The sequence below is a fragment of the Mustela nigripes genome, chromosome 1, assembly GCF_022355385.1.
Source record: "Mustela nigripes isolate SB6536 chromosome 1, MUSNIG.SB6536, whole genome shotgun sequence".
NCBI classification, from domain to species: Eukaryota; Metazoa; Chordata; class Mammalia; order Carnivora; family Mustelidae; genus Mustela; species Mustela nigripes.
The window spans coordinates 229,119,418-229,127,941 of record NC_081557.1 but is presented as its reverse complement, the minus strand read 5'-3'; the positions used below and the strand labels follow the sequence as shown (position 1 = coordinate 229,127,941).

General features: G+C 32.9%; 1 pseudogene; it reads right to left on the bottom strand.

Annotated features, from left to right (window-relative positions):
• Positions 1-7,970: 7,970 nt before the first annotated feature.
• Positions 7,971-8,099, bottom strand: LOC132008601 (U2 spliceosomal RNA; annotated as a pseudogene).
• Between the last annotated feature and the right edge of the window lie 425 nt (positions 8,100-8,524).

The following is an 8,524-nucleotide window of genomic DNA, read 5'->3' as shown; positions in this document are numbered from 1 at the left end:
TTGTGATCTCTTTCTGTGTCAAATAAATAAATAAAATCTTAAACAACAACAACAACAACAACAACAAGAACAACAGCAATAAACTATGTCCCATGGAACAAATCTGGTTCACTATTTTTATAAATGCACTTTCATAGGAGCATAACCATACTTATCTGTGCATTATTGTGTAACAATGGCAGAGCTGAGTCATTACATTAAAAACCTTATGGCTTGCAAATCCTAAAATATTTTCTATCTGGCCCTTTACAGAAAAATTTTGCCAGCTCCTTCTCTTTACATTTCTCTCAGGCATTATCTTTTTATTTTACAAAACATGAAGTCTCAGATGAAGTGAGGCTAAGAAATATTTTCAAAAATTTGAAAAGTTTGAAGTTTTCAAAAGAAAAATTTTCAAATGGTCGATCTCAGATTTTACTCAGGTCTCTCTGACTCCAGAATTGAAGTTAAAACCACTGTGTATTATCCCCATTATCTAAAAATGCATTTGTACACTCAAAATATAATTGTATTTCATTGAAACCCACTAAACTCAAATTTGGCCACACAAGACTCACAGACAATGAAGTCTTTGTGGAGGACATACTTAATTTTGTAAAATATACAAGCAATTTGAATGTTACAGATAGCTTCATGAGAGCAAAGAATTTCTGCATGCCCAAAGACACCTAAAAGCCCATATATATCATTCACAAAGAAATAGTTTGATAACTACTATAATTAAAGCATGTCAAAAAAGCCCAAAGCCATATAAAGACTTGAAATAATAATCTGTGACATGACTATGTACATATCAAGAATATGACCTTGATAATGGGATGAAGAGTGAAAATAATTGGGTTTTTTAGACACAACACATAATGATAGGCAACAGAAAGCTGTTCGATAAATTCTTAGAAAACTTGTGGTTGACTTTCATTATTTTCTATAAAATGTACTTTGCAATTGAGAAACCTTTCTGACCTTCCTAGAAAAACACAATAGAACAGATCAACCAAACAACTACAAAAACTGTTATTTTCCCTTACACTCTGATTTAGTGGTAGCCTCTAATTAACTATGTGACAAATCAAAATGGGACTGAAAATTCTCAATCTGTTAAATATTTTTATCATCCATGAAACTAAGCCTGAGAATAAAACACCCATTATTCGGTGTTTCTGTTGAATATAGAGAGCAGATATTTTTCAATATACTGTTTGGCTATTCCTGTCAGCCTGAATGGCTTGTGTTTTCATTCCCCTTAATGTTTTCAAAACTTTCTTTTCAGTGAACTTAAGCTGAAAATATTAATGCTCAGTGTATGACATTAAAATATAAGTATTCAAAACATTTATTGGTTTTGAATACTTATATTCAATTTGCCAGGTTCCAAATTGTTTATTTGGATATCATAGCAAAAAATAACAGTAAGATGGAAATTTAGATTGAAAATGTCTCTGCAATGCTATAGCCTTTGTACATTTGACAGTGTTGAAGACGATTATTCTTATTTTTTTTCCTTTCTGACCACTCTATTAGTTATACTGATGGTACAGAAATTATGAATCATAAAGCATTGAATAATCTTATAAATGTGCCATTCCGAGAGGATTTGGCATAACACTTATGTTAAAATAAATGAAAATTGAATGATGTATTGTTTATAACTCCTAAGTATTCTTCAAATATTTTAAGTAAAAAAAAAAAAATAATGAAGAACAAAAAACAAATTTAGTGATTGGGTATTTTAAAGGATATAGTAATACTCACAGATATTTTGCTTATTTTAATTTTGTCCAACATTTCTAGAAATGATACTAAATATTCAAATAATTTCCAAGATCAAAAACTATTCCCTTTAAAAAAATGTTTCTTTAAAGTCAATTGCATGTGGTTTTCATATGTATTTCTGTGTACATATGTGCATATGTGCATGCTTTGCCGTTTATCATGACTTGTGATTTTTTGTTGTTGTTGCTGTACATGATGTATCAAGTAATAAGAACTGATATAGATAGTCTTTTAATGTGAAGCTTTATGTTTGTTTGAGTAGGAGTTGACTAGTAAACTATGTTTACTGTTTGCTGGAATGTAGATGTCAGAAGTTTCAATTTTCTTCAATGTCCTTTCCTGTCTTCCTTTTGTCTTTGATTTTATTTAGGCAGTCCTTCTTAAAGAGAGTACGCCTTGAAACACTTTAAGCTGTGTGCCACTATTATTATACAGAAGCCCTGTTGAAGTAATGCTAAGGTATTAAGGAAGGAGAAGTATTCAGTAAACTCATGATTAGGTTTCAGTCTTTCAGTGGATCTATGTCTCTGTCTTATAACTCTCACAAGTGCTTCTTAGCTTTTATCCCACTCCTTAGGTGAGAAAGGAAGACTTGAGTGGGTTGAAGTTGAGTAACTTCCCTTCCCCCAAGTTGGATAAGGCTTTAGTGAGGTCTTTTCTCTTCCCGCGTAGGTCTTAGTTATGGAGGACACTGGGGTTTATTTCAAAATGGTTAACTTTCCCTGGGGACATACTGCGGAATGGTTATTTCTCCCCTTCCCTGGGCAAAACAAAAGAGGACTATTCCCTGCTCTTCATTGGGAGAATTTGGTAGAGTTCTTGGAGTAAAACTCCAAGTATAAGTCACCATCTTTGGCTGGGCAACCAGGAATTTTTCACTCTTAAGCTAGTCCACACTCAGGTTCCAGCGATTCATTAAGGTCTCTGCTCAGAGGCTCCAGTAACTTCTGCTTCAAGTAAGCTGATCTGTATTCTCTGAATTCACCTTTCTCTCTAGTTTTCAGGTGGCAAGTTTGCACTGTGACCTCAATTCTCTGATGGACCTAAGGGAAGTTATTGTATTTCAATTTGTTCAGTTTTCTTTTTCTTGTTGTGAGTAGAAATAATGACTTGCAAGTTCTTTACACATTTTGAGGAAAATTGGAATCCAACAGCAATGTTTTTAAGTAACATGCAAATTTAAAAGCGTACTGAAAAAAAAAAATCAGAGTAAAATACGTATTTCATTAAGATATGCCAAATGTGTTCTCTAGATTTAGTATGTTGTCATTTATCTTATTATCCTGAAGGTACCTGTATCTAGAGTGTTCAGGGTTAAATTTAAGTGAATATTACAATAAACAACAACCACTGAAACATTCCATATGTACCATTTACTTACTCAGGACCGCTTTAAAGCAAGAGGCAGTTTCCAGGTTGGTTCTAGAAATCTCTTTTGCCTTTGAATTCTTCAGTTTTATGGGTGACCTTAGGGTTATATATTGACTTACAGGGAAAAAAAAAAGAAAAAAAAAAGAAAAGGAAGATACTGTTTTAGAAGAGAAGATATTGTAATTCATAAACCCAAAGTGATTTCCAAAGCAGTTATTGTAAAAACCATTGTAAGAACCATCAAAAAATTAGTGATTTTAAAAATACAGGATTAGAATAAATATTAATATTTATTCTAAATACTATAAATACTAATATTGCTGTGCTTAGGACCATTTTATTCAAAAGCATAGAAACATCTCGGTAGTTCCAGACAAAAATAAATGTCTTCATCAATACCGAAGTACAAATATTTAGTGGGACAGAAAAAAACATGACTATTACAATGTTGTTTACCGTTCAAAATACAATCAGAACTTATAGGTACTGCTCCTTAAAATTCTAACTCATAAATTTGTCTTAAGAGTTCAGAATTAAGACTTATAAGAGATTATTAGCCACTTTCATAAAAGACTTTCTATGAAAAAATTGAGTATTTCTTAGACCTACTAAGAGTAACTAGCCAGTAAATTATTTCAGCTAAATGATACCTTCTTTGGCTAAGTTGTGAGGCAAAGTTACATGTGTAAGATGTTAAAATATACCACTAGGGCTATGCTTATAAATAATCTTCTGTTTTGTTATAATTAACTTTTTATACATAAATTATGATTTTTAACTTCAACATCTAATATCAAAAGCTAAAAATTCTACTTTATTTCTCCTACATATATCCTTCTTATGAAATTTGTATTTATTTGGCAACCTAATGTTTTCATGCATCCTTTAATAGCTAGAAGATTAAATTTTCTTGTAAGAGTAACAGATCTCAAGAAATGTTTATTTTCAAATAAACACATAAGAACCAATAGACTTATGAACAGTGTTTTATTTTTATTTATTCTTTTTGAGGAATTTATTTATTTATTTAGCAGAGAGAGAGAGAGAACAAGAGCACAAGCAGGAGTGGAAGAGAGAGAAGCAAACTGATAGGGGCTTAATCCCAGGATGCTGGGATCATGACTTGAGCTGAAGGCAGAGGCATAATTGATTGAGCCACGGAGGTGCCAAAAGGTGTTTTAAAACCATTGTGATTTGCGTGTCTGGGTGGCTCCCTGGGTTAAGCCATTGTCTTCAGCTCAGGTCATGATTCCAGCATCCTGGGATCAAGTCCCACATCGGGCTCTCTGCTCAGCGGGGATCCTGCTTCCCTCTCTCTCTCTGCCTGCCTCTCTGCCTACTTGCAGTCTCTTTCTGTCAGATAAATAAATAAAATCTTAAAAAAAAAAACAACACTGTGATTCTGTAACATTCCCATAAATGTTAAGATCTATCCTCAAAGGAAATTATTGTGTTTTGAAAAAAGAGGTTTTGCTTTATATTATGGAACAAAAATATTAATTTGTACATAATTAAATCGTGATTATTATTTATATGCATCTTAAAAATTTATATTTCAAAAAAGTTCAAAGATAAAATAGTCTAGCTTCACTTAATTATTTCTTTTTTTCCTTCTTTCTTTTTCTTTATTTTGCCCATTATTTATAGAAATAGGATCAAGAAGAATATGTTCTATTTGGAGATTATGAATACAATGCCTTATTCCAGATTTCCATTTTGAATTCTCTCTGGTATGCACTGATTTTAGGTGAAATGATATCCTCATTCTCTTGAACTTCCACCAAATAGAAAGTAAGAAAGCAGATGGAAACTTAGTAAAGGTGCATAAACAAAGACAAAAATTACAGATAAGTGAAATAGAGAAAAAACAAACAAAAACACAAACAAACCTCTGAAACTAAGCGTAGAGAAACAAGATCCTCAATGGTTTGTAATATATTTAATAGGATCTGGGTTTTTTTACTTCAAATTGTAATATATGCTGCCATTTTAGCTTAATTTGAGGTAAAAGTGTTTAAGTTTTATTTGAATTCCGGTTAGTTAGCATGCAGAGCAATATTCGTTTCAGAGGTCCAATATAGCATTTCTTCAGTTCCATAAAACACCTGGTGCTCATCACAAGTGAACTCGTTGATTCCATCACCTATTTAATCCATTCCCCTACCTACTTTCCCTCTGGTAACCATCACTTTATTTTCTATAGTTAAGAGTCTGTTTCTTGGTTTTTCTCTTTTTCTCTCTCTCTTTCTTTAGCTCATTTGTTTAGTATCTTAAATGGAGCTAGAGTGTATTATACTAAGTGAAATAAGTCAGTGAAAGAAAGACAAATACCATACGATTTCACTCAGATGTGAAATTTAAGAATTTAAGAAATTAAAACCGCATTGAGATACTACCTTACACCAGTTAGAATGGCCAAAATTAGCAAGATAGGAAACAACATATGTTGGAGAGGATATGGAGAAAGAGGAACCCTCTTACACTGTTGGTGGGAATGCAAGTTGGTGCAGCCACTTTGGAAAACAGTGTGGGGATTCCTCAAGAAATTAAAAATAGAGCTTCCCTATGACCCTGTAATTGCACTACTAGGTATTTACTCCAAAGATACAGATGTAGTGAAAAGAAGGGCTATCTGTACCCCAATGTTTATAGCAGCAATGGCCACGGTCGCCAAACTGTGGAAAGAACCAAGATGCCCTTCAACGGATGAATGGATAAGGAAGATGTGGTCCATATACACTATGGAGTATTATGCCTCCATCAGAAAGGACGAATACCCAACTTTTGTAGCAACATGGGCGGGACTGGAAGAGATTATGCTGAGTGAAATAAGTCAAGCAGAGAGAGTCAATTATCATATGGTTTCACTTATTTGTGAAGCATAACAAATAGCATGGAGGATAAGGGGAGATGGAGAGGAGAAGGAAGTTGAGGGAAATTGGAAGGGGAGGTGAACCATGAGAAACTATGGACTCTGAAAATCAATCTGAGGGTTTTGAAGGGACGGGGGTGTGGGAGGTTGGGGGAACCAGGTGGTGAGTATGAGAGAGGGCACAGATTGCATGGAGCACTGGGTGTGGTGCAAAAACAATGAATACTGTTATGCTGAAAAGAAATTAAAAAAAAAAAAGAATTTAAGAAATGAAGTTTTAACATGTATCTTTCATTTAGCCTTTTCACACTCCAGAACAAACAAATAAAAATTACTTAAATATTTCTATTAAATAAAAACCATAACAACACAGCTTTAGTAACTCGGGACCTCTTTAAATGTAAAAATATAGTAATATACTTTTATAGCCCCAAAAAATAATCATGATACTGTTTTAATATAGGTTTTATTATTATTTAGGTATGATAAAGTCAACAGGTCAGGAGATGTGATTGTCTTTGAAAATGAAGTTTATTATGTTCACAGATCCCAAGAGTAAGGGACCCTCCACAACTTAAGGTGTCACATGAGAAGCACCAAGTCGGTAGGAAGTCAGGGAGAGGGGAATAATTGTGATAAGAGCCTATATTTTGGTTTCCTTGGGAATGAATGAGTGAGACAGGGTAAGCCGGTTTAGTATTAGCTAGTGTGAATAATTTCAGTGGGCTCAGGAGTATAGGGACTGTCCTCTGACTGCTTGTGGGTTATTAGGGGTGGTAGATTGTACCCAGAGTGTGATAGCCTAGTAAAGGGGGTAGCTGGGCATGAGACTCTGGTTTGGTTTAGATTGCAAAGTGCTCTCATGGTTAGGTTGTTTATTATCTTTAGGAATTGGCTAATCCTGGGAGGGGTGGTCTCTCCAGTGTCAATAAGACCTCAGATGTCAAAGTCTCAATGCAGAAAATAAAGGACACGGCTAATACAAATACATTCTATAATGCAGATACATTTTCTTTGCAAATGAAGTAATTTATGTTCTTGAAATAAAATATTACAATTTATGTTCTGCCTCATTTCAAGCAATCACTTGGGTTTAGTGAGTCCTCCCCACTGGATGATATGTTGATAACAAATGCAGCAACAAACATCTCCAAGTGTTTTCATTAAGTCAAATATCTTTGTAAGGTTAATGAATAGAGTGTAAATGTATGTTCTGCATGCAGTAAAAATCAATAAACTGTGCTACATTGTTGCCTTAAGCCACAATAAAATTCCAGGAGTCCATTGTTGAAAATAACACATCTTAGATGATATTGAAAATGATTTGACTCTAATAAAAAAACTAACAACAACAACAAAAACTTTGGATATGATTTGACTACAGAAAAAATATTATTCAGATAATAATGTCTAATTTCCAGAAAACAAAGGGAATTCTCTATCTAGATCCTAACCCTTCACAGTAAAATCTGAAATTAAGAAAATTCTTAGTCTTTATTATTTTTTCTAAAATTCCAAAAGAAAGAAAATATAGATTACAGAATTCTATAAGTTATGCATGATGTATATATTTTATCTCTGTGGGGTATCTCCTCAGTTGGGCACAATTTCACTGTTAACAGTTTATAAGCATCCTTGTATAAGCCTCTCTTTCAAAGGATTCTTCTCTCATTCTCCTCACATTCCCAGAGTAAACATTCTTTCTTATTTTCCATTGTAAAAAATTATTTTTAATTTTATTATGATTTTTCTTTAATAGATAATGATCAACTACCTGAAATTAAAATTAATGGTGCCTTCTTAGTGTTTCCTATATTATAGTGTGATATTTCAAAATAAAATTGAAAAATAAGTATTGTAAAGTGTTCACACAAAGTATTGAGGCTTAAAGGAAAATATATATTATTTTTAATATTTTAACCATAATACTAAATAATTTTATTGAGTTTAACAAAATTATTTGGTCCTTGAAATTTGTCCAGTATTCATTTAGGGACCTGAAGATCCACAATACTATTTACTGATACATACATCTATGTGAGATCTTTTACACTTGATCTTAGCCAAAAGGCCGAGAAGCGATATGTGAGATCTTTTAATCAATTTTCTTTAAGTCAAGAAAATGGACTAGATATTCTTTGCCATTTCTTCCAAAGAAATAAAGATGGTTTAACAGTTAACAAATAATCTCATAACATTCGAGTACCTTGCAATTGTAAATCAATAAATACTAGTGGGCAAGCCTGGTTTTGTGAAGATTGCTGCTACAGAGTCAGAACTTAGCTATGGGACTGACTTTCTTTTGTCTTCTCTACTGTATAGAAATGTATGTACTTTAGGATGTTATATATTTTTCTTTTTTATGTTAGGTATTGAGTGTTCAGCAATATTAATCTCCTTAATTAAATTATAGTCAGATTTATAAATTCAGTACATTTTTTGTAAATGTTTTGTTCACTCTGCTGTCATGCATCCACCTACATAGGTGTTTTGTAAGCATATTTTGCA